General features: G+C 46.4%; 1 protein-coding gene across 8 annotated transcripts in view; it reads left to right on the top strand.

Moving 5' to 3' along the window:
• The window catches only part of Lmntd1 (lamin tail domain containing 1), a 234,235-nt gene that overhangs the window by 164,144 nt on the left and 43,203 nt on the right, over nt 1–26,888 (top strand). Inside the window, exon 1 of one of the 8 annotated variants that reach the window (XM_008763421.3) lies at nt 9,006–14,724. The exons of the other annotated variants lie outside the window; for them this stretch is intronic. The gene's annotated coding sequence lies outside the window, so the exon portion shown is untranslated. Of the gene's footprint in view, nt 1–9,005; nt 14,725–26,888 lie in introns of those variants that run through there. 8 annotated transcript variants of the gene reach the window in all.

The raw sequence follows: 26,888 nt of genomic DNA, 5'->3' as shown, positions 1-26,888 counted from the left end.
TAAAGATGTTACTTTGAGACCCTAGACCCCCCAAACTGCACCAGTTAGAATGAATGATTTTCTGATTTTCTTTGAGTGTGAGTCCTGGCTATCACATCAAACCTCTCATGACCAAACCCAACCGGGCTCTTCCTGCAGACTTGACACATCCGGGGCTTCCTCCTCTGCTCCAGCTAATGAGAGGCCAAGCCGGTGGCACCTGCGTCTGCCCCTTCCGAGCCCTCGTTCATCTCCCAGCACTCTAACCCGCTGTGCATCGCCCCTTTCCGTGGGCCACTCTGTGAGATCCCTGCCCTTCATGGCTCTCTCTTCCCTCTGCTCGTGACCTGCCACAGCTGGAAGGATGTCTTCCATCAGTGGTTCTGTGTAGCCCACTAAGATAAGTGCAAACGAAGGCGGCCTCACCCTGCTTGTCCTTCAGTGTCTAGAATCAGTGGTAACTGGCTGTTCCACAGCACACTAAGGTCTTCTCAAAGCTGTGGCCAATGGAGAGTGTCACTGGATGAGAATGAAGTCATACAGACTTGAGAAGCTGGGGACTTCATGGAAGGAAGGAACCCTGGTCACCATATCATGTGATGAATGGTTGCTTAAAGAAAATGATATTTAAACCACAAGAACAGAAAAGGGACAGATGACATCAATGCTTGGGTGGCTGTCCCAGGGACCATGGCTGCTTTTGTTCCACTCCATGTGGCCAAGAGAGGTAGAATTTGAGCAAAGAAATAGAAGCTATAAGAAACATTACTTGGACAAATTTAAGGGAGGGAAATGACCACACAAAGTTGGCAGGAGCACTCTCCCATGGCAGGTCTCTTACCAGAAGAGACTGTTTCCACAGGACCATTCCCAGGATTACTCCCCTGTGCCGTCTTGGGCTACACAGTTCTTTGCTTACTTGCATAACTCTTCCCAGTAGGTGAGGCAGCAGACTCAGCCTCTGCTCTTCAGCACAGATGCTGTTTCCCAGAGCTGTGCTTTCCTTGACTTGAAGTCTATCCTGTCAAAGTGTTACTGCATTTTCAAATATATCTACATATATACACACATATATATACACATACACATATACATACATAACCCATATACATACATACATATACACATATACACACATACATACATATATACACATTTATACATACATATACATTTATACTTACATATGCATACACATACACATATATTATATATATTACATATTTATACACACACACACACACACACACACACACACACACACACACGTACATATATCCTACCTGCCTCAAAACTGCAATGACAGGCAAATGCTACCAATCATCTTGGATCCAGGCCTCCATGCTTACACAGCAAGCACTTTTCACCAACCGAGTAATCTCCCCAGCCTCCATGTACATCACCTTTGAGGAACATTTTCCCGTCTTCATCTCAGACACCACGACAAAGGATCGGGCCTCTGTCCCAGGCAGGGTCACTATTGCCATGATGAAACACCATGACCAAAGCAGCTTTGGAGGAAAGGGCTTATCTGACTTACACTTCCACATCTATGCCCATCATCAAAGAAAGTCAGGACAGGAACTCACACAGGGCAGGATCCTGGAGGCAGGAGCAGAGGCAGAGGCCCTGGAGAGGTGCTGCTTACTATCTTGCTTTCCATGGCTTGCTTTCTTATAGAACCCAAGACCAACAGCCCAGGGATGCCCCTACCCACAACGGAGCCCTCTCCCAAAATCACTAATTAAGTAAATACCCTACAGGCTTGCCTGTTTTCTACTTATGGAGGCATTTTCTGGATTGAGGTTTCTTCTTCTTTTGCTTGTGTCAAGTTGACATAAAACTAGCCAGGACAGCCTCCCTACTTTAAAGAACAAAATATATGTGCTGAGCCAGGGAAAGGCTCATGTGGCAAAGAAATTCTTGGCCTTGCAAGAATGAGGACCGGAGTTAGGTTCCCTGGAACGTACATGGAGAACTAGACATTCTGCAATATTTATCTTAGTTTCTATTGCTCTGAAGAGACACCATGACCAAAGCAACTCTTACAAAGGACAGCATTTAATTGGGGCTACTTTACAGGTTCAGAGGTTCAGTCCATTATCATCAAGACAGGAGTATGGCAGCAACCAGGCGGGCATGGTGCAGGAGGAGCTGAGAGTTCTGCATCTTGATTGGAGGCAGCCAGGAGAAGCTCTGCCTTACGAGTTGCTAAGAAGATGTTCTCAAAGCCCACACCCACAATGACACACTTCCTCCAACAAGGTCAAACCCCTAATGGTTTCACTCCCTGGGTCAAGCGTGTCCAACCCACCACAATGCTCTTAAAATCCTAGCAAGGAGAAAAGGCTCACTGGAAAGCTGGCCTAGCCTACTGGGCTAGGTGTTCCTGGGTCAACAAAGCAGTAGGCAGTGCTGAAGAACAGCGCCTGAGGTTGTCTACTGGCTTCCACATACACAATGAACACAAATAAATAATAAATATAAAATGCCTATTAATCCAGTTTTAAAAGTATTTAATATTAGTGTACAAATGGTGTATCCTCCTCCATATTGACCGTGAGTTCAGGGAATTAGGCACATTAGTGTCTGACCATTTTCATAAAGAACTTTTAATATCTGATTCAAAAGACAAACTTCAGGTTTCCATCTGTGCCCCCCGGGGTTAACCCTGTGCCACAAATATCCACACCCTGATCTCGCCTGGAGAGAGCTAGTCTCCCAGGAGTACTTACACACCTAAGATCACAGCTATCTGCACCCCAATCCTGCCCAGAGAGAGCTTGACTCCACGGAGTGCTGTCACACTTAAGACCACAGGCTCAGAGGCTCAGAGGAGGGACAAACTCCAGTCAGAGAAACTTCAGCTTCAAGGGGCCTAACACCCTGTCTGGCTTCCATGCATGCTGCGCATGTGCAAGCAAGCGATCGAGTGAGCGAGCGAGCGCACACGCTCTCACACGCCCGCACACACATGCACAAAGAAGCGGGAGGGAGAGAGCTAAAAGTAGAAAAATCAATAAATCTTAAAGAAGGAAAAGTGAAAGCAAGAGGAGCACGTCCATCCAGGAATGTGAGGATGGGAGGGCCAGAGGGTTGGGGAAGGTGGGGGGGGGGGATGGGAGGGCGTGCGGTTGGCAGGCAGAGGCAGGTCCCACGACTCACCGCCATATCAGCACCGGAGGAATTAAAAAGAACCTTAGTCTCTCGTGTCATCCTAAGAGAAGGGAAGGTTATTATGGTCTGGACTGAGCAGTCTGCAAGAAGGAGGGGTCCTTACTCTTTAGACAAAGGAACCCCAAGAGGCAAAGACGAGCAGCCGAGGAGCTTCTGCTAGCTGCTCAGTCATGAGACCGGTGACTGTACGCCTGAGACTTCCCAGTCCTCCGATATTAAACTCGCATGTTCTGGAACCTTCCCAATTTTCCGAACATATTAAACAAGGTAAATTCTACCTACAGAGTGGGGTGGGCAGAAAGAATTAAATCTTCTGGCATTTTATTAACTAAAATATACAAAGTAGGTGTTAAGATCTGACAGACCATTAAGAAAAGAGTTAACTGGTTTTCAGCAAAAGGGAAACAAGAAAACTGAAAATTAAGTATTGATTTTCTTTTCTCATAAACTGCCATCATTGTATCAAACGCATTCCTTTTGTTTTATGGGAGGAATAGGAGGCTCTCCTGGGTTTAATCTGTATTTGCCCAGGCATACAGGAGGTGGTTACTGCAGGCTCAAACTTGTATGTGATACTTTTCCAGTCAGGAGACCCCAGAGTAGGAGGTTGAGGAGTGTTTGCAAACGGACAAGCAACTGTTGTGTGTACACACTCTCGAACCTGGTCTAGGACTAGGAGGTGTGTGGGGGTTATTCCTACCATAAGGACGCTGTAAAAGCTCATCAATTCTTCCTAGAAACTTGGCAGATATCTGGGGCATCAAGACAATAATTAACTAATTTTCTTCCTTCTGTCATTCTTTCCTTCCTTCTTTCTCTATCTCTCTGTCTGTGTGTTTAGGGGTGGGGAGGGGGGAGTGTGAGCACGTGGACCCATGTGCAGGTGTGTGCAGTTGCATGTGGAAGCCAGGGGACAACTAGACAACCTCAGCTGTCATTCTGCAGGCACCATCCACCTCGGGTATGCTGAGTCTTTGTTTTATCTTTTGAGACAGGGTGTCTTACTAGCATATCTTCTTAGCCACCAAATTATATTTACAGTTTTAAAAATGCAAAATGAAATATATAACTATTTGAAGATGTATCTGTGGCTTTAAAATAGAATGAATAACTTTTATTATAGCTACTGTTCTGCCCGGAAGTAGAACCAAACATCATCAATGTGTTGATGTCTCCACGTGTCAATCCCGTTCTCGCAGATGGGCAGCCTCAGCCGTCCTCTGAGACTTTGTATCCATCCGATCCCTGGATTCTTTGCACTTTCCCACTGTGTACAAACCTAGGCTGAGCACCTAGGCGTGAGCCCGTCTGTGTGCTGATGTACACATCACACTTTTAACTCTCCATGCGGCATCCTCTCTCCTGGTATCCCGGGCTTATTTTCCTTAGCTTGTGGGAAACATTGGTCGATCCAGGAGTCTGCAACTGCCGTTGATTGATTTCTGACTGCTGTACACACTGAAGATTTCATTCTTTCATTGGTGATCAGCTCTTAGGTCCTTTCCAGAGTATGGTGATAACAATGTTACTGTGTGTGAACCCCGGACTTGTGTCTGGGTTATAGATTGTCCATCCATGTGTGTAGCATATTTGTAGCTCGACTACACAATGCCAGTGCTTTTATATCTCATTTGGTGTCTAGATGCACACGAGTTTCTGTTTCTCCACAGCTTGATGGACACTGGATACTGACAAACTCTTTGAGCACATGAGGTGGTTTTTAAATAGCACATCACTGTGCTTTAAATTTGCACTTGCAAATCACTAGTGGCATTGAACTTATTTTTAAACATCTAATGAGCATTCAATTCTGGTTTTTTTGTCCATTTCTCTATTAGAGCATTTGACATTTGCTTACTAATATTTATGTCCATGCCTTTTAAACCGTGAGGAGGTAGCAGTGTATAAACAGGAGTGTGTAATTGCATGTATAACATACAGGTATAATTACATGTTTGAGTGAAGGAAACAGCAAGGCAAGCATAAATAGAATATGAACAGGAATATGCAGGTCACATGGGTATTGTCAGATGAGCAAAGGACAGAGCAGACTACGTGTCTCTCGTAAGACTAGGGGCACATGTGCTTAAGGCCCTCAAAGCCCATCTCTAGCTCACCCCTCCTTTGCTCCAGGGGGAGCCCTGACTATTTTGAAAGGTTATTTCCTTGTTTTTCACAGTAGCTTACTGTCTGTGCAAATGCTTTAACCCGAAGAGAGTGATGGCTTCTTCTGAATGTAGGCTGCAAACACATATGGTCAGGATTACATGTGAGACACAGCATAACTTCTAATGTCTTCAGGGGTCCAGGATTTGGGAGGTTCGTGTGTGCCCAAAGTTTACACTGGATTATCTTAGTTAAGGTGTAAATAATAGTCATCTCCGTTCACTTGCATCTCCCATCTTACCCACCCTGCAAACCTCCACATTAGTCCAAGACAGGGGAGGGGGCCTGAATACAGTGCCAGCTGCTCTTCTAGCAACAGACTTAGCTTTGTTTCTGAACATTCCATGTTTGGTTTAATGAGTAATTAGATTTAATACACCACACTTCCCGTCTAATGGATCGACTCTTTCATATGGTTTTTCTCCTCAGTATTTGGACCCAAACACGTACCTTAGAAGAACCGCTGGTCTTCCAGGCTCAGGAAAACCTAACAGGGAATAATTAAGTTAAAAACCACCAACAACTGCCCAGGACCATAGTGCTTGATAAAAACAAGTAATTAGATCCCAGGGGTGTTGACAAGTCGTAGAGGTATGCTAATTTTTAGAAAAATATTTATCTATCCATTTATTCTATGTGTGCATGCAAGTGCTTTTAGAGTTCATGTCAAGGTCACAACACAGATTAGAGGTCAGGGGTCAGGGCTGTGGGGAGATAGCCAAGGAGGAGGGCAAAGAGAAAGCTTGCTGCCAAGAGACGCAGAGTGGGAGAAAGTACAGTTCCACGGACTGCACGTGGTTCAGTGGTACCGGAGCTTCCCGCAGTTAAAGCGAGAAGAGGGGGAAGCGCTGAGACTGTTGCCAGCTAAGCCTCATGGCATTTACGGCTCGACAAGGGCACCAAACAGATTTCTGTGAGCCTCGTGGAGCCATTTTACAATGGGAACATCGCCTAGCCTGGGTTTTAGAAATACAGCCTTCAAGAAAATGTGACATTTATGTTGGCAGACCTATCTCTTTCAAGGTTCTATTCTTTACTTAAGTGTTTGAGAAGACCGTCGGTGTGCACGCGTGGCACGTGCTGAGAAGGCCATAGGAGGGCATCGGATCCCCTGCAGCTGCCGTGTGGGCTCTGGGAACGGAACCCAGGTCTTCTTCTTAACCTCTGAGCCAGCTCTCCAGCCCCGAGGTGTATTTTATATATTAGGACCAGTTTGGGTAAGAGTAACCCAGAATAACAGTGCTTTAATGTGAATTCAAAGGCTTAGCTTGTTAGAGCCTCTGAGACTCTACACTATCATTGGCTCAGCCGCCTCCCACGTCATTCTTCTCACGTGTTGCCCTAACTCAGTGTCTAGGGCGGTAAATCCACGCTGGGCAGCCAGACTAAGGAGAGAGGAGTCAAGGGAGATGCGGCTCACTCAGTGAATGTCTTTTTAAAAAGGTCCCCAGAAACCGCCACGTGACCCCTCGGTACCGCTCGTAGATGCGCATGAACCGGAGTGCACGCCCACCACAGATCAAGGAAATGAGGGAACAAGCAAATACACCAAAAACTTCAAAACATCTACTCTGAAACTGCTAATTCTCTGGGGTTTCCTTCAAACAGACACTTAGATTTTAGGGACAACAGGAAGTGTGATCGCAATACAAGTGGCCGTGGCCGCTGAGCTCCTCTGGGACGCAGTCTCTCTCCGTGTGCAAACCAAGAGTGCTGAGCTTGCTGACTGGTTCAGTCTGCAGACCCCTTGTTTGCACCTGTCAGCAGCACAGAAGCGGTCACCCTGCGCCCCCCAAGGCTGGTACACCTTGCCAATGAAGAAATAAAATTGAGGCAAGAACTTCAAGTTCAAGTAAACACAGTCTAATTGCTTCCCAAGTCCTTCCCCTTTCCGATGGAATCCAGTTCAGTGTGGTCTGGTGATATTAAAGTCTGGCGGATTCACAAAGTGCTTTATTACAGTAGAGTGAGCTTTGCCAATTACGTTTCAGAATCACGTTAAAAGGTTTAATTTGGTGGGAGGAAGGAACGGCTCATTTCCTGCATCTGAATGCAGCTGGAGGTCACAGACTGAGGCTGGAGTGCTTTGCAAGTCAGAGCAGACAGGACCCAAGGGTGCTGCCAGCTTTTAGAAAAAAGTACCGAGGAGTCTAGAATAGCAGACAGCCCACTGAGGGCCAGGCTTTTGGAAAGACTGATTCCAAGATCCGGAATGCCTTACACAGACATAACAGTGGGCCCAGGGGCTGGACCAGGAGGGGCCAGTGTGTGATTTGGATCAAGCCGTCCTCATCTCTTGGGGGTCTCTGCCAGCTAGCAGTGGTCATCAAGATTAGAGTCTTTAAAACTCAGCAGCTTGATGGAGAGCCAACAGTGCCTTTGGCAGACACCGTCAATTCCCCTTGGAAAGTATTCTCGCCAGGATTTCTTTTGGTTTAAAAAAAAAGTGGGAATCCGATACGGGTGTAATATTTTAGAGTTGATAGCTAGCACAAAATGTCCACTTTTCAGCCAAAGCAAATACTCCGTGTTGACTAAGTATTAGCTCTCAGGCGATGGTAAAAACACGTCTCCCAGGTGTCCAAAGAGAAACATAAGGATGGCCGGGCTAACTTTGAAGCCACAGTGACATGGTCCTCAAACCCCTAAGTGATTGCCAGCCCCGCCGGGTGTGTTTTTAAATGCCGCAGTCTTGGCAGAGGATACTCCACATTTCAAAGTGCAAACGTCTGTGCTCTTGGCCAAAGCATTCCATTTTGGCACATTTGCAGGGTGTGGTGGGACCTGGAGTTTTCAATTGCAGCTGCTATTAAGTGCTCAAGTGTTGAATACCGGATTAGGTTTACAAAATACTCCCTAGTACATGAAATCGATAAATTAGCAGTGACTTCTCAAAAGTCAAAATGCCACACCTTTGTTTATGAAAATTCCAAGATTGGCGTGTGGACGAATGTGCTATTGTTCGGAGAACAGTTCGAGTGGTTTCATGGAGCTGAACGTGGCGTTGAGGCTGACCCCTTCCTAGCAAGTTATTGTGTAAACAGTCAACCTCTCACGTAATTGATTAGCAGTTGCTTTATTTATAGATTGAGGAAATTCGTGAACGTGTTACATGTTGCCTCTGTATGTACATGGGTGACCATGTGAGTGCCTCCGCATGTATGTGAGCGCATGTGCTTGTGTGTGTATAAGTGTGCATGTGTGTGCTCATATGTGCATGCATGTGCATGTGTCTGTATGTGTGCTTGTGTGAGTGTGCATGTGTGTGAATGTGTGCATGCATGTGTATGTGTGTTTGTGTGCTTGTGTGAGTGTGCATGTGTGTGCATGCATGTGTGTGTGCTTGTGTGAGTGTGTATGTGTGTGCATGCATGTGTGCATGCATGTGTGTGTTTGTGTGCTTGTGTATGTGTGTGCATGCATGTGTGTGCTTGTGTGCTTGTGTATGTGTGTGCATGCATGTGTGTGCATGCATGTGTATATGTGTGCTTGTGTGTGCATGTGTGTGAGTGTGTGTGTGCATGTGTGTATATACATGTGTGTATGTATGTGCATGTGTGTGCATGTATATGTGCCTGCATGTATATGGGTGTGAAGTCAGCCCCTAGGATCATCTTGTCTTGTTTCTTTTTCTCCTACTTCACTTCAGTCTACCAACAAGATTCTGCAGCTTTCCTGTCGCGCGCCCAATGTCCCGCCAGCAAGAACGACGCGCGGCAACAGGATTCTTCTGCGAGCAAGCCTTTACTGTGTTACAGCTCTTCTTAGTGTTACAGCTCTCTTAGTGTTACAGCTCTCTTGAACAGGGACTCCGAGCAGCAAAATCGCTCGGCTTATATAGACAACAGTATGCTAATTATCTCTCAGGGATTGGTGGGGCTTGGATCACCCCACTACTTGTCCTCCAGGGATTGGCGGAGAATGAATCACCTCATTAGCATATTAACGGTCAACTAACACCTGGTGAATAAACTGCACATGTGCAGTACCGCTGTTCACCACTAGAGGGAGCCCTAGCAAGGGGACAAGCCTGCACATGCGCAGTAAGTCGTTTATATCCAGACAAGGCTGGATGTCGGCGCCATCTTTGTTTCGCCGCGCCGCTCTCTACATCTCCCCCTTTTTTGTTTAATAAAATGACTGGTCTAGATCTGGGTGTCACGTCAATCTTGTCATTGCTCCTGTCTTAGGTCGTTCTCATCCAAACTCGGCCTTACCCGTCATAGAGTTACCCTATCGCCACCGGGCCCCGTGTCTTAGGTTGGTCCGAGTTCGAGGAAAGTTGCCCGTCCCTGGATACAATGACTCCACATGACTGTGACAAAAATGATCTAGGGCGAACTCTTGATCTTTCAAAGAGGCCAGCCATATGTTGGGAGAAGCACCCTTTTTAATGGTGGTCATAGCCTGGTAAACAACCACTTTGTGTCTGGCATGTTCTCTTTTTTAAACAGCCAATAAGCCAGAGACCTACTCCGCAACCCAGGAGGACAATAGCTCCCCGGGACAAACATGCCCGCCCACTCCTTGAAAAGGGAGAAAGCATTGGTAATCCATGAGGTAAAGTCTTCAACTGTGATGGGGTCCAGCCTAGTGCTGTTGAGGACAGCAATCTGCATCAGCAATTGTCTTGATAGTTGCTCTGCTTTCATGGACCAGTTTCCTTTCAGATAATTCGAGATTTCTTTGCTCTGTTGAAAATTCTGAGAAAAGTTAGCTCACAAAGGAATAATGCATAAACCTCTAAGGGAGGAAACACAAGACAGCTGTGTCATATGATACAGTGCTTCAATTTGTTCTTGAACTAAATCTATCCTTTGATTGGCTAATAGAAGGCCAGATGCCAAATGGGTATTAAATTCTTCTTGTATCTCTAGCACCACTGCAGTTCTTTCTACAATCTGATTGACAGTCTCAGCCGTCTGTATTTGATTGGTCATAGCGATTTCAGCTGTGGTAGCTGCGGCAGCAGACAGCACAATGGCTGAAATTATGGCTGCCGTAATTCCAAAATCTCTTTTGGCTCTCAGCAAATTAAGAATAGGAAAGCTATCTGGGTTTGCCTCCACTGGGATTGGCACAAAGGAGGGAATCTTAACTATCACTGCGGTGTCATTAGTGCCATCCCAGCATTCAGCTAAATAGCAGACTACATCAGAGCTATTACAATTTAAAGCACCACTGCTTACATTAGTGCTTATCAGAAAAAATGTGATCTAGCACATACTGAAGTACTAGTGGCAGTATTATTTACCAAGAGGTTATTATATTGAATATTGATCAACCTGGTATCAACTTTTTCTGGTAGCTGAAACATTATACAGCACGAAGTTCTCTCCCATCAACCTAGCAAAGGGGGTCAGGGATGTACATGCCCCTTGCTCATTGGACAGCACCCATTGAAACCAAGACCAGAGATTATGCTTGTCAGTCTTATTCTCAAAACAGTAGAATTGCTATGAACTGGCATGGGTACTGGCCAGGATCTGGCAATAGCCCACAGGGTGAGCGAATTAACCTGTATTACCATTCCCAGTAGTAATAGTAGGGTTCGTAGTCTCATCTTCAGGAAGAGCAGAAGGCAATTTTCGAGTCAAACACTCAGGTACCCAAATTGGATTTTCTTGATTCTGCGGAAAAACACAAATCGCTCCCCTAGATCTCGAAATCACGGGATCTTGGCCACGCCATTCATCAGTTAAGACATCCTTCCACTTTACTTCTACATTAGTTATAGGTGTAGTAGCAGCATGGCGATCCATGGCAGAACGGCCATGCGCATCCAGAATTAAGAAATTTAGAGTAAAAAGAGCTAAAGAAAGTTGTTCTTTTGGTGTTCAGCTGCTGGCAATTCCCCCTTTTTGTTTTTGTATAAGCTCTTTTAAGGTACGATGTACTCTTTCCACAATTCCTTGACCTTGGGGATTGTATGGCAATCTTGTAGTATGTTTGACCTGCATTGTCTGGCAAAATGCCTGAAAGGACTTTGCAGTGTAGGCAGGCCTGTTGTCTGTCTTGAGACTATCAGGCTTTCCCCAGGCTGCCCATGCCTCTAAGCAATGGCTAATGGCATTACGAGCCTTTTCACCAGTCATCAGAGTAGCGTGTATAATACCAGAACAGGTATCAACAGAAACATGAGCATATTTTAAATTTCCAAATTGAGATATGTGTGTGACATCCATCTGCCAAAGTTTTAGCTGGATCAGACCACGAGGGTTAATACCACATGAGGAGGGTGGTGAAATTGAACACAATTTTGGCAACGTAACACCACATCACAAGCTGCAGCTCTAGAGATTTTTAAATTTTTGTTGAAGAGTAAAAGCAGGTACATGAAACTTTTGATGAAATCCTCTAGCGAGATCAACCGGAGTGGCATGAAAAATAAACTCTCTACGAGTACTAGCATCCACCAGGGTGTTATTACTGGTCATGGGACCAGGCAAATTAGTATGGGCTCGAATATGTTGTATAAAAATTTTATTTTTTCTGGCCCAAATCAAATTTTGTAATTCTAAAAGAATTTGACATACAGTACTAGTCGACCGAATTGGCCCTGCAATTTCAAGTGAGCGCACCGCATTAACTACATAAGCAGAGTCAGAAATTAAAAAAATCATGAAATCTTTTGAAAACTTCCAATACAATTTTACGTTCTGTAATTTGGGGGGTGCCTGGACTATATTGAATTAATACTGGTTCTTGAGAATCAACCATATAGGCACCTACACCTGTTTTGGAGCCATCTGTATAAATATTTAACGCTCCAGACAAAGGCTCTGAGGCAGTGACCTTTGGAAAAATCACTGGATGTTCAGTAAAAAATTGTAGCAAAGGCATCCCAATTTAGACCTGTTTCCCTAGATTGGCTCATGCCACATGTTATCTAGAATGACTCCATCCAAATTTTCCAGTTTTATGTCAACTTTCTGTTACCAATGTTACATTTTTTTAACCATATCCAATAACTTAAAAGCCAATAGTCCATAACCAAGGCATGTAGAGAATATTTATACATTTAAAACCAATCAGAAAACAAAATTGAAGTGGCTACACATACCTTTAATATTTAAATCAATCACTATTTTTACTTTTTCTAGCTGTAGTTTTAAGAGAAACACCTTGTCACCTGTTGAGTCCAATAATCACAGTCAAAGATTTTTCTAAGAGAGACAGCGATCAGTTCCGTTACCTTAGAAGCTGTGAAGCTCCTTGTGTCTTTAGGATCGGCTAGTGTAAACATTTAGCCAGCCCCCTGGGGAGCTTGCCCAGCCGACTTAGGCTTCTAGCTACAGATGCAGGCTCCAAAAGCCAATTGAAACTTTTTATTTATTTGTTCCTTTCTTGAAAGGAGTTAAAGCTACATCAATGGGTGAATCAACCAGCATTTAAAATTTTAACCTTTTCTTTTAAACATGAAACACAAAACATTCAAGCAAGGAGAAGCAAAACCCAGACATAAATTGACATACATGGACAGCTTGGTGCACCAAGGACAGACAATAGACACAGAGGAAAAGAACTAGATGGTGTTCCACCAAAAGGACCCAAACATCCTACCTAAAGAACCCAGAACCAGAAATAAGCACTTCTCCAATAGGAGCCAGCAAGGAGGCAAGACGTCTCCCACCTCCTTCTGTTCCCAGGAGAGCTCCAAAAAGTTTAAGCTCATTTCCTTCTTTTGCCAAAGCATCTGTGGAGAGTTCGGGAGGAATGTTTTTCTCAACCCCATTCTCTCTCTTGTCCAGGGTGTAAACTGTCTCTAGTCAGGGTCCAAAGACTAGAAGCATCTATGAGAATCAACTTTGCTTCTCTAGATTTTAACATAACTCTAAAAGAACACATACACAAAAACATTTTACCATTATTACCTTGTCCACTACCACTACCCCAAATCTTTATCTTTGCACATGCTTTCAGTTTCTGTGATCCTTCTGAATTCTGCTTACTGGGGCCTTTAAAATCTGTATCCACCACCTGAGTTCCCATTCGAGGGGTCAATATGAGTCTGGTGGTCGAACTGAGGTCGAGTCCTGCGCTTCCCTTGTTGCTCTGCGGGAGGCCCGGGACCCGATGGTTCTACCTTTAGTTTCACTTTCTCTAAGCTGTCAGTGATGCTTTCTAGATTGTCTGACATTTCTAAGGTCAAGGCTTTTAAAGAATATATCTTATTTGTTTCCTGGTCCTGATTATCCTCTTTTTTTATCTCTGCCTTCTCTCTGTTCCTTTTATCTCCTTTTCTTTTCTTTTTTTCTTTGGAGACCTTTTCTCCCTCTGACATACTTTGTTGCTCTGCAAGGACCCTCTGATCTGTCCTAACGGCTCTAACGGCTTCCTCACATTGTTTATCCTCTAAGCAGGCAGGGACCATTTGCCAAAGAGGTTTTGGTCCGGGCTTAAGCTTGCCGTCTGTGGCTTCTCTATCCCACACAAAGAAAAAAAGAAACAAAATTACCAGCCTTGCCCACAAAGGATCCATAACTTTAGGTTTCTTCACAGTGGCTCTCCACCTAGGCCCATATCTTTCTTCCTCATATATGGCTGCCTCTTCCTCTAATTCCTCCTCCTCGGACTCTGACAACTCTTGCTCAGAGTCACTGCCAGCCAGTTCTAAGGCTTCTAATTCTTTTAATGGATACAAAGTATCCTCTCCGGATGACTTGTACTTCGTCCTCCGGGGCACTCTTATTTTTTCCTCCAGCGGCATTTCTTCTGCCTTTTGTATCTCTTTCACTTTTGTTTTAGTAACCTTTTTCTTTTTGCGAGCTCCTAATTTGAGCTCCTAATTTCTCACTCTGCTCCGTTTCTGCCTCTGCTCCGTTTCTGACATGCTCTCTTAAATCCAAAAAGGGGCATGCCTCTCGAAGCCTAATTTCTCACTCTGCTCCGTTTCTGACATGCTCTCTTCCAAAAAGGGGCATGCCTCTCGAAGCTTACCTTTTAATTTACCTTCTCGCAGTTCTGAATCCTCTTCAGCACACTGAAGGGTCCCCTGGCACCAGCGATGTTGGTTCCCGGGTCTCGGCACCACTTGGCGCGCGCCCAATGTCCCGCCAGCAAGAACGACGCGCGGCAACAGGATTCTTCTGCGAGCAAGCCTTTACTGTGTTACAGCTCTTCTTAGTGTTACAGCTCTCTTAGTGTTACAGCTCTCTTGAACAGGGACTCCGAGCAGCAAAATCGCTCGGCTTATATAGACAACAGTATGCTAATTATCTCTCAGGGATTGGTGGGGCTTGGATCACCCCACTACTTGTCCTCCAGGGATTGGCGGAGAATGAATCACCTCATTAGCATATTAACGGTCAACTAACACCTGGTGAATAAACTGCACATGTGCAGTACCGCTGTTCACCACTAGAGGGAGCCCTAGCAAGGGGACAAGCCTGCACATGCGCAGTAAGTCGTTTATATCCAGACAAGGCTGGATGTCGGCGCCATCTTTGTTTCGCCGCGCCGCTCTCTACACTTTCCTTTCCAGCTCTACGCAGAGCTGGACCACAGCTTTTCACCTCCTTGGCTGCTAGCTTGTGCCAGCAGCTCTGCCTCTGCAATGGCAAATGTCTCCCTGCTTCCTGCTCTTTGAGACTATTTTCAGTACAAAGCCAAGGCAGTCTTCTTTAAACAGAAGCCAGAGAGCTTGCCCCTCCTCAGACACACCCTAATAATCTTCGACCGCTCAGAGGGAAGGTCGATTCCTCCTGGACAGATACGGCCTGGAATGCTCCCCTCATCTTCTGTCAGCAGTTGGGACACTCTCCCCACCCCCACTGCCCAGCATGGCATCCTCCGTGATCCATCACCGGTCACCAGACCCACCTTAGAGCCCAGTGTGCTGTTCTCTCTTCCACACAGGCCAAAGTACCAACCCAGGTCCAAGTTAGTAAGAAGCCAACACTGCCGCCGAATCAATGGGAACGAAAGGATGCTGAGCTCATAGGGTATTCAATGGTGAGACAGGACTTTAGCAACACTGAAGCAAGAAAACTAAGGGAAAGATAAAACCAGTGTCCATATACGATCTAAAGATTTTAAAAGATTATTTTGACCGTGGCAGTGGTGGTGCAGGCCTATTTTTTTTTCTTATGCCACTTAATTATTGCATAACAGAATTATATTATACCACTGTGCACTTAAAGTTAGCAGTTCAGGACCAGAGAGGTTGCTTAGCTGTTAAGAGTGATTACTGGTCTTCAGAGGTCCTTTGATTCCCAGGATCACCTCAGGTGGTTCACAACTGCCTGTAACTCCAGTTTAAAGGGATCTGTTGAAGGGATCTGTTGACTCTGGACTCTACAGGCACGCACGCACACACACACACACACACACACACACACACACACACACACACACATACACTTAGTATAATAAAATTATTATTTTAGAAGTCAGCATTTCAAACCAAGTCTCACTCTAAAATTCTATAGCTACAGGTACTGTGAATACGGTTAAATAAATTAGTTTTCTTCCCATACAAATGTGCTTGAAGCATACTGACACGGAGAACTATTTAAGCATCGCATTTGGGTTGCTGTGTTTTTAATGTCAGAAAGATCCGTCCCTGAAATGGATTGGGGAGGAAGAGCAGAGGCAGAGTGAGGACTGGCCTCGGTGAGCTGAGTGTCAGGAAGTCATCAGGACGGCAAGCGCTTCTCTTTGGTTCACACCTATTTCCTAGTAGACAGTGAGAATACCCTGTTATGCAGCCCAAGTGTCTCGTTGCTTCTTTATTGAGTCCCGAGAAAGACCGTCCCCTCCAGTTGTGTGGAGTTCGTTGATGAGCAGGTGTGAAGCCAGCCATGTACACGTGTCAGCCGGCCCGTTGACTCTCGCCAGCAGAGTGGGCTTGTAGGGGACACGGAGCTGCAGGGAACACGAAGCAAACACTGCTGACTTGGAAGAGGAGGGGAGGAGCCACAGTCTTGCCTGGGATCTTCCTGTCACAGGTGTCCTAGTTAGGTCCAGTGGGGTCGCCATAGAACCTCCTGTTCCTTCATAAAGAAGCACCTCACACTTGCTGTCTGTGGACTCACCGTGATTTGTCCCTTTACATGGGAACTGATAAGACAGAAGTAACAGAAGACGTCATGTGGGGGTAAAGTAAACTCAGGCTGGAGGGACAGCCCTGTGGATAAGGTACCTGCCCTGGAAGCATAAGGGCCCTGAGTCCAGGTCTCCAGCACCCACACAGAACATAGACATCGGGAGCCATAGCTCCCTCCTGTAGGCAACAGAATTTAGAGGCAAGCAGCAGGTAAATCCGTGGAGCTCACTGGCCAGTCTGCCTAGCCAAAATGGCAAGGTTCAGGTTAGTGAGAGACCTTGTCTCTAATCATCATCATTATCATCTTCATCATCATCATCATCATCATCATGTAAAAAGGGTTAGAGGAAGCCATCTAGTGTTGACATTTGGCTTCCACAGTGCTCTGTGAGTAAACATGCCTAGGTACACACAAATGTGTGCGTGCACACGCACATACACACACACACACACACACACACATGCACACGCAGAGGGAGAAGGAGAGAGAGATAGACAGACAGACAGATAGACATAGGGAGTGGGAGGGGGAAAGGAAGAGGGGGAGATTTAAAGAAATTCTTTTTCTCACCTACAGTTAATCCTTTATAATTCAGTTGACGGCTAACTGAACAAGCTTTCAAATATGAACTCCATGTTACATCTTTATGTACTAGAATGGTAATATTTTGAACTTGGAACATTTTTTTCTGGCTAAGTAATCTTTACAGTTTAGGGTTGCTTCATGTGTCCTGGAATCTGCTTTGCTAGTTCTAACCGGTCCATCCAAGTCAGAGAAAGCTCTGAACCATGGCCCGCCTTGACATCAGACCTCCAGCCTTTAGTTTCCAGTTGTTCTTTGCAGTTCGTCAGCAAGAGAGATGCCTCAGGTGAAAGAAGTTTCCAGTTTTAGAATAACAAGTCTTACAGACTAACCCGAGATAGTTCCTATGTTGACAGGTGAGACTCTGCTCAGATAAAGGCCTTTCATTGGCCTGCTGTGTAATGCTGGGTACAGGAGTCTCTGCAGCTCAGAGTCTGTGCATCCCAGCAGGCATGGAGCCCTCTGCAAAGACTTCATGATGGCGTGGCCAAGAGCTTGCAAGGCATGTGCTCCTCTCTTCCTTTCCCTGCATAGTCTCTCACAGAAAAGGCCACTACTAGCTTGAACTAGCTTCCCCGGGGGTCAGTAGCTGGTGTTTAAGGGAGACTGTATCCTGTTCTTTTAAACACACAATCTTATATCACAATCCATGAGTATAGTCGCATCACAACACTGAAAATGAGATCCAAGAAAACCAAGCTCAGGCTGAAGGAAACTGTCGAAAACAGCCAGGTTTCAGCCCCAGCAAGCAGCAGGGCTTGGCAGCTTCAGCCATGTGGCTTTAACTTTAGAGTCAAAGATACAAGAAAGGGGTGATAGATTCTCCCTCCCCGGCTAAGGAAAGCTACCAAGACCAGGCATGTGTCAGGGATGTCTCTGCATGGAGGCCCAAAGAGGCCATTGTGTGAAGCCAGGAAGGGGAAGCCTGGATTGCCTTGGAGCCCCCTAGATGTTGGAGATGCCAGAATTGTGGGATACCTGCCAAGGAGAGCTGCTAACAGGGAGTGGAAACAGCTCGAGAGATAGAAGTGTGTCAAAGTCATTAAAGCTGGAAGGAGTTGGAGATCTAAAAAGTGCTTTGACATCACACATGAGACCCAGAGTTTGGAGTTTGCCCAGGAGGCTTTGATCTTGCTTTGGTCCAGAATTTCCTCCTTACTATGCTCTCTTTTGGAATTGGTGTGTGTGGGGTGTAGGGTGTGTGTGTGTGTGTGTGTGTGTGTGTGTGTGTGTGTGTGTGTGTCTTGTGTCATTATATGTTAGAAATATGTGATCTGCTTTTTTCATTTTTATAGGGGATTAGAGTTAAGAGATTTCCCGAGTCTCAGAAGAGACTTTGAACTTTTAAACGAGTTTGAGACTGTGATAGACTGTGATAGACTGTGGGGACTATTGAAGTTGGACTGGATACATCTGTGCATTACGCTATGGTTACAAGCCTATGGGCCCCAGAGGATGGAATGTCAGGGCTTGAATAAAAATGCCCCCCATAGGCCCACAGAATATGGCATTATTAGGTGTGGCCTCGTTGGAGTAGGTGTGACTTTGCTAGAGGAAGTGTGTCACTAAAAGGTGGGCTTTCAGGTCTCAGAAGCTCAACCCAGGTCCAGTGGCTGTCTCTTCTTGCTGCCTGTGGATCCAGATGTAGACCTCTCAGCTCCTTCTCCAGCACCGTGTCTACCTGCACGCTGCCATGCTTCCTGCCACGATGATAATGGACTGAACCTCTGAACTGCAAGCCAGCCCTACTTAAATATTTCCCTTTATAAGAGTTGCTGTGGTCATGGTGTCTCTTCACAGCAATAGAAACGCAAAGACAGAGGTCAAATAGCCTCTTGGAGTCACACGTTTGAGGGCTCTCAGTTCAGTTACAGATATGTCTGATACCCAATTGTAGAATTTCCCCACCCAATTTCAAACAAAGAGTCATGACATGACTTCATCCTCTTCTCTTGGCCTGTATACTTACCAAATCTATGGCCGACTTCATTCGTCAAAAGAAACAACGATTTTGGCATAGGGCAGTAGAGTTTCATAAAGTAAATATTTCAGTTAGGAAAGTAATCTTTTAAAAATTTTGATTATTTGCATTCTGTCCGTTTTAGCAAATAAGGACCCCATGTATTTACAGATATTTTTTCTGGCTCTGGAGAAGTGAATACACAGTACACAAAGTCCATGCCTTTGATTTCACAGGATCACGGTAGACAGAGATAGAACTGAAACGGCAGCTGTAGTCAGAAGTGTCCACAATATTTAACACTAAACAAGCAGCAGCCAATCAAGATGGGTCGTGGCTGTGCACACTGGTATACCAAAGTAAAAGCTGATTGATCGGTCAGCTTTGTCAGTACATAAGGACACGGAAGGAGGTGGGAGGGAGGCCTGGAGCTATCCTGCTGTCTTGATTGACATTGCTACTGCTGCGATGAAACGCCACTGAGCAAAGCACCTTGGGGAGGAGACTCCTCATTCTGCTTAAGCGTCACATCTCAGTTCATCTTCATCGTCAAAGCACATCAGGCAGGAACTCAAACTGCTCGAGAACTTAGAGGCAGGAGCTGCTGCAGAGGCCATGGAGGGGTGCTGCTCACTGCCTGGCTCCCCATGGCTAGCTCAGCCTGCCTTTTCATAGAGCCCAGAATGACCAGCTCAGGTATGGCAGCACCTACGATGGGCTGGACCCTCCCACATCAGTGACTAATTAAGAAAACACCTGTGGTGGTTTGAACATGCTTGGCCCATGAGGAGTGTCACTGTTAGGAGGTGTGGCCTTGTTGGATGAAGCGTATCACTGTGGGGATGGGCTTTGAAGCTCCACCCATGGGGAAGGTCAGTTTTCTCCCCGATTGCAGTCAGATCAAGATGCAGAACTCTCAACTCCTCCTGCGCCATGCCTGCCTGGCTGCTGCAATGTTCCGGCCTTGATGATAATGGACTGAACCTCTGAACCTGTAAGCCAGCCCCAATTAAATGGAGCAGAGACTAAAAGAATGGCCATTCATAGCCTGCCCCACCCACCTGGGGATCCAGTCCATATACATACAGCCACCAAACCCAGACAACATTGCTGATGCCAAGGAGTGCTTGCTGACAGGAACTTGATACAGCTGTCTCCTGAGAGGCTCTGCCAGAGCATGACAAATACAGAGGCAGATGCTCTCAGCCAACCATTGAACTGAGAATGGGGTTCCTATTGGAGGAGTTAGAGAAAGGATTGAAGGAGCTGAAGGGGTTTGCAACCTCATAAGAACAACCACACCAACCAACTAGAGCTCCCAGGGACTAAACCACTACCAAAGACTACACATGGACAGACCTATGGCTCCAGCTGCATATGTAGCAGACCATGGCCTTGTTGGGCACCAATAGGAGGAGAAGTCCTTGGTCCTTCCAAGGCTGGATCCCCCAGTGTAGGGGAATGTCAGGGCAAGGAGGCTAGAAGGAGTGGGTGATTGGGTGGGGGAAAGGGGATAACATTTGAAATGTAAATAAAAATATCCAATAAGATGTATTGTATGGAAGAATTAAATCTATTTTCAATTAAAAAAATGTCCTTTATAAGAGTAGCTGTGGTAATGGTGTCTGTTCACAGCAGTGGAAACTCTACCTCAAACAGAGGCCTTGGCCATGGTGTCTCTTCACAGCCGTGGAAACCCTAACTAAGACAATGCCTGCAGGCTTGCCCACTTGCCTACAGCCCTATCTCATGCAGACATTTTCTCAATTGAGCTTCCTTCCTCTCCGATGACTATAGCTTCTGTCAGGTTGACACAGAACCGTCCTGCTAACCTGCTGTGGTTAGACCACAGGACTCTGAGAAGTAACAGCCTGTCAGGATGAAGCCCTCCAGCCAGGTCAGAAAGCGTAGAAGACACACTGGCAGTTTTCCCTCAGTCTTTGGGCATCAGAGAACTTGAGCCATTCTGTCAATGCTTTAGATCCCTCTGCTGGCTGCATCGTGGCATGTGCCCTGGGGTGGGAAAGCTCAGAGGATCCTGACAGGGTCTGGAGAGAAATACCAAGTGCCTGCAAAGGTGTTGTTGCAAAGAGAAAACAGAAGAAGGGCTGTTTGGAGAGCACACGGAGCTGGTCGAGATCATCAAGGAGGAGAAGAAAGAGTCAAAACAGACACAAAGCTCTTGGCTTGAGAAGCCTGGCTGGTTCTTACTAAGTGAGCAGACAGGGGCAGCAGCGTCCTCGGGATGCTTGAAAAGTGAGGTAATTGGTTTGAGGCACAGCGAGTCATGCTGAACACCCAGATGGAGAAGTCAAACGGGCAAGTGGAAATACTTAAGATGAGTAAGAGAACAAACACAGCCTGGGTAGTCAGCTCACTGGATTCTACCTCTCTCTCTCTCTCTCTCTCTCTCTCTCTCTCTCTCTCTCTCTCTCTCTCTGTGTGTGTGTGTGTGTGTGTGTGTGCTCATGTGTCCTCATGTGTGCTCATGTGTGTCTGTCTGTGCTCATGTATGTGTGCACACTCGAGAGTATGTGTGTACCCATGCATCTGTGTACTTGACAGGAAATCCACAGCCCAGGGAGAAATGTTCTGCGATGAAAACCAGGGCCTGGGTGAATGGCTGGTCTGGACTTAGGGCTGCTCATCAGCCTCATGTGTGTCCAAAGGTCAGAAAGAGGAGGCCAAGCAGATCTCCCCATGTTACGTCAGTGGAACTAAAGTGTTATTGTCCAACTGAATCCACAGATCACACATTTTGTGAGTGATGTGTTCAAGATTGAGGTTGTCTCATGTGGACTTAGATGTACTGGACCACGAACCAGCAAGATGAAAGCGGGTCTGCCATTTCTCTGGAGACTTGGTTTGCAGTTGTGAAGCCCATGACCACGTGATGGTTACATAGCAGGCAGCACACACAGTTACATAACTCCAGCACAGGCGTGGATCCTGGCAACGAGGGGCAACTGTCAGAGTCTGAATCAGTGTCAGTCTCAAACCGTGGCATTGCTTCACACAGTGAGAGGCCCTGGGACACAACCCCATACTGGCATGGTTCTGCATTAAGCGGAGTCGCACACAAATGAAATATATTACAGTCAGCAGTAGTTCAGCATTACAGAGCTCCCCCATTTGCACAGGGCTGCATCGGCACGCCTGTTTGATATCTTAAGATCAGGGTCTAAAGTCACACTCAACACACCTCCAACTTTTCCTTGGTTGCCTGGTCCTGACCAGGATTCCTAGAGACTGGAGAGGACAACCACGTCATCCATCAGCTGACTTGGCCACCCTCTTACCTTCTGGTGTCCCTTCCTTTAGGAATGTGGAGCTGTTGCTGTCTCTGCCCAGTGGCTACCACTGCCCTCTGCATACCTTTATCATCCTGTCCTCTGCACACCTGTATCACATCTGCCCCCTGCACATCTGTATCACACCTGCCCTCTGAACACTCCCACACCTGCCCTCTGCACACCTGTATCACACCTGTCTTCTGCACACATGTATCATACATCTGTATCACACATGCCCTGTGAACACCCCCACACCTGCCCTCTGTGTATTCCACATCTGCCCTCTGCACACCTGTATAACACATGCCCTCTGCACACCTTTATCACACCTGCCCTCTGCACACCTGTATCACACTTGCCCTCTGCACACCCCTCACACCTGTCCTCTGCACACCTGTATCACACCTGCCCTCTGCACACTTGTATTATCCTGCCCCACTATGATGTCACTGTTCTTCCATTTAGGGTAATGCCACATTCTCAGTCATGTCAAGCCACTTGATCAGTGTTCCCATATGGTCTGTGTGTGTGTGTGTGTGTGTGTGTGTGTGTGTGTGTGTGTGTTTGTACATGGATGCATGGACATATGTGTCCATAGTGTAAAACATGTGCTAGTGCAGACGAGCCACTTTCTGTTGTCCCTTGTGAGATAGGAACAGAACCTTAGCATGTGGACAAACAGGGCAAGAAGCCGTGGGTCAGCAGACAGAAGGTTGAGTCCCCAAGGGTCGGAGAGAAGTAGTTTCTCAAGTCACCACAACCAACTTAGCTCCTCAAACCGTCATGCTCGTCATGAAAAAGTGGGACAGGAAAGGCACCAGTGACTCTGGTCACTTCCTAGCTGTGCTTTCTTGATAGAGACTGTCCTGTCCTGAACACGAAGAACCCTGCTTTTACCTCCTGTCTGTCCTCTCCTCTACGCTGCTTAAGACCTGTCTTCGTGATGGAAGCCGCACGTTACATTCACTCTGAGATGACTCTGTGTGCTCAGGGCTTCTGACCTCACTTCTCACGACATCACTGCTGGCCTGGGTCAAATGCGTCAGGAGTGCATTCTCTCCTAACTGTTCTTTAAAGTCGTCGACAGGAAGGAAGGCCATTTTGAAGTCCATTCTCCTCCTGGTCACCTGTCGTCACACTGCTGGCTGTGGTTAGACTCCATGACTGTCTGAACAATGGCCCGAGGCTCCAAATATCTGGAAACGTCTCTCGAGGGGGGTCACGGGCTCGGGATTTATGTCAAAGTCCTTTGTTAACTTCCCCTTTGAGGCCTTCTTTCTAAGCAGATGATAAAACGGTGGCGCATCACACAGAGCAGGGAGATGACTCAGTACTTGCTGGAGAGCTGAGTGTGGGCCCCAGATCACAAGGAAGAAGCTGGCTGTGTTGACACACATTGTACTCCCAGCATGGAGATGCAGGTTCTCACAAAAATGTGGGTGAATGACCCTTGAGGTTGACCACTGGCCTCCACATAGGAAAACATATATGGGCATATACAGTTGAATAGACACGCATGCACATGCACACACACACACATACACACACACACACACACACACACACACACACACACACACACGCTAAAACAGCATAACACATTGATTGTCAAAGGAATGCAAGAAACTATTAGAACTGAAGCAGCTCCCCGGAGACAAGTCTTTCTACCTTACTTCTGAGCCACCATGTTGCCTCCTTCCTTCTGGCCCATCCTTCAGAGCCTGCCAATGCCCTTGAGAAGTGTCAGTAGTTCTGCAGACCATGGTGCACTGTGTTGTTTCAGATACAGTAGCATTTGTTAATTTGTAAGTCCACCAAGATGCAATTTGTAAGACTGTGACAAAGCTGTAATCCCCACAGTAAACACTTACAGTGAATCTGCCCCAGGCGGGGTAGGAACAAGCCCCCAGGTGTTTCCCAATGGGAACTTAGCGTCCACCAGGATGAGGTGAAGTCACAAGAGCGAGCCGTGATTGGCCGCAGAAACTGACGGTGTCAGAGCGTGCCTCCCACTAACACTCAGGAGGGGATGGGTCATTTCTACCTTTAGGAGAATCAGAAATAGTGAAAAAGACAAGCAGTATTAGTATCAGTATCAATAATACGATTGAGAAATACATTTAAAGGCATGGATTACATCATTTAATCCTCTGTAAGGTAGGCATTTGCTCTGTTTTGTGATGTGAAGGCTAGGCTGGAAGTTAATGAAGAGTTGGTTTGTTTTCGTTTTTGTTTTGTTTTGTTTTTTTAGGTAGGAATGAGGGTAGAAAAGGGCACTGTTAATCTGTGGGAATCTGCAGTATCAAGGCATGGACGTTGGGAAGCCAGAGACATCTGCTGGCGCCATGCAGGTCAGGGTGGTTGGAACATGGAGAGGTCAAAGCCGTCTACAAAAGAGACGCACGTGCAGGCTGTGATGGGGCAGCACCCGCACATCAGGAAGAGAGACCAAGAGAAGCCTGCTGATCCCTTCTCTCATCCCAGCAGCCAAGAAGCTGGGTCCTCCGTGGGTGTGGGGAGCCCAAACTCAGGTTGTGTGTGCACAGCAGGCTGTCCTATCCCTGGTCTCTGCTGTGACAGTGAAGGTTGGAGGTGTCCTTTTCTCGAGAAGGACCTAAGAGCCCTCAATGTCCTCATCACTTCTCCTAGTCTCTATCTGACATGAGGGTAAAGGTCACTGTTGACCAACTGAAATCTGTCTATAGTTTATCTGAACCCTGACAGCAGCTTTATTTATTGATTAGTGCCGTGGGGTCTCCGTGGGGGACTCTACACATCATGGGCACCTGCAGCTGTAATCAATGATGAATAAATTGGCAGCAGCAACCACTGACTAGTTACCTGTGCAGAGGCAGACGCGCCGGGGTCGTGGCCCCTCGCTGCCTGCCTGTTTCCATTCCGGGCTGACTTGGATCTGTCCGCTCCTGTATTTATGCTTGACTCCATGAGTACAGGCTTCTGATAGCTCCTCTTTTACTCCTGAAACTTTAATCTCCCAACAAATGATTCCCTGGCCACCTCTGACATTCTCAGGCTGCCCCTCACAATTGATGCTGAGGTTAAACCAGCATCTGCCTTTGAGCCTGAGTCACTTCCATGTAGACAATGGAGGAGTGAAAGGACCCTGTGCGTTCTTAGACTGGTAAGACAATGGGAGTCCACACTGTCTGTGCAAATATGAAACGGTAAGCCAAACTCTGAGCAGGAGGAGATGGGTCATGCTATGATACTTTATGCCATAATCCTGATTTATGCTGCCCGGCTGCTGGAGACGGAAGGGAAGTCTGTATACGCAACCGTCCTTCACCCAAGACATCTTAGTTATATTGCCCATATAACTGGACAGTGGTGGCACACGCCTTTGATCCCAGCCCTTGAGAGGCAGAGGCAGGCAGATCTCTGTTAGTTCGAGGCCAGCCTGGTCTAAAAGATCTAACTCAAGACAGCCAGGGACACAGAGAGAAACCCTGTCTCAAAAACAAAAACAAAAACCCAATTTCATGAACCCCTGTGCTGGGCAAACACTCCCCACACGCGGCAACCGAGGACTTAAACGTCTGAACCCAGATCTTTGTTCTCTTCAATGCTTTCAAAGTTGTGCACATGTAAATATTTGCCTAATATTTAAATAGTAGAAATGGCACTTTGCCACACTTAATTTTAGCTTCATTAGAATAAAAAGCACAAGATAGGAAACATTTTCTTTGTTTCTGAGTCAGGCTCTTTTTCGTAGATCTGGCCTAATACCCTCCACACAGACCAAACTGGCTTTGAACTCATGGTGGCCCTCCTGCCTCTACCTCCCAAATTCTAGTATTACAAGTGAAACTCAGTTTTTGTGTTTTTTATTCCCTATCTATTCTTGCAAGGGTTTAGTTCCCCTTACATAGTTCTGGAGTTTTCCCCATAAGGGCTATGGTCAGGAGAAAGGGTGATTTCAGAGCAGAGGTGAGGAAAAGCAGGGTCGGCCTGGTTCAGGAAGGGATAGGCTTTTGGATCCAGGAGAGCACTGGGCAGGAGTCAAACCTGGAATGAGCATAGGGACAAGGCCTTAGAGCAACCGATTAGAGTCACTCCTGCCTCGTACACTGGTGCAACGCCTTTGGACATGGTTCACTTCAGTCACCTTCTTCATTATCAGAAGGGATGCTCCCAACTTAGCTCCTCCCCTACACACACCCAAATCTTGGCTCCTATACCTGTGCTCTCATGCAAAATTCTCTTTGTGGTCTATTCTGTCCTTGGTTAAAAAACACTGGCATTGTCTCCACAGCAGGAAAGAAGGAAATTGGTTTGGTGGTAAATGTACAGTAACTTAGGCAAGGGAGCAAGGAAAACCCACTGCACAAGGAGCAGGTGCTGAAGCAGTCACACAAAGAGTCCACTGTACAAGAAATGGTCACTGAATGGTCACACATAAAATTCACTGTAGGGGGGCTGGGGATTTAGCTCAGTGGTAGAGCGCTTACCTAGGAAGCGCAAGGCCCTGGGTTCGGTCCCCAGCTCCGAAAAAAAAAGAACCAAAAAAAAAAAAAAATTCACTGTAGGACACTGAAGTGGTCACCCACAAAGTCCACTGCACAGGGAAGGCTGAAGCAGTCACACATTTAAAGCTTTCAGAAGCCTTTCTCAGTTGATAAAAATTTCCTCAGCACTAGGAAATTATGAATAGAATCTCTGATA

Source organism: Rattus norvegicus, chromosome 4, assembly GCF_036323735.1.
Source record: "Rattus norvegicus strain BN/NHsdMcwi chromosome 4, GRCr8, whole genome shotgun sequence".
NCBI lineage: Eukaryota > Metazoa > Chordata > Mammalia > Rodentia > Muridae > Rattus > Rattus norvegicus.
Note: the sequence above shows the minus strand (reverse complement) of the source record. Positions and strands in the feature narration are given on the sequence as shown.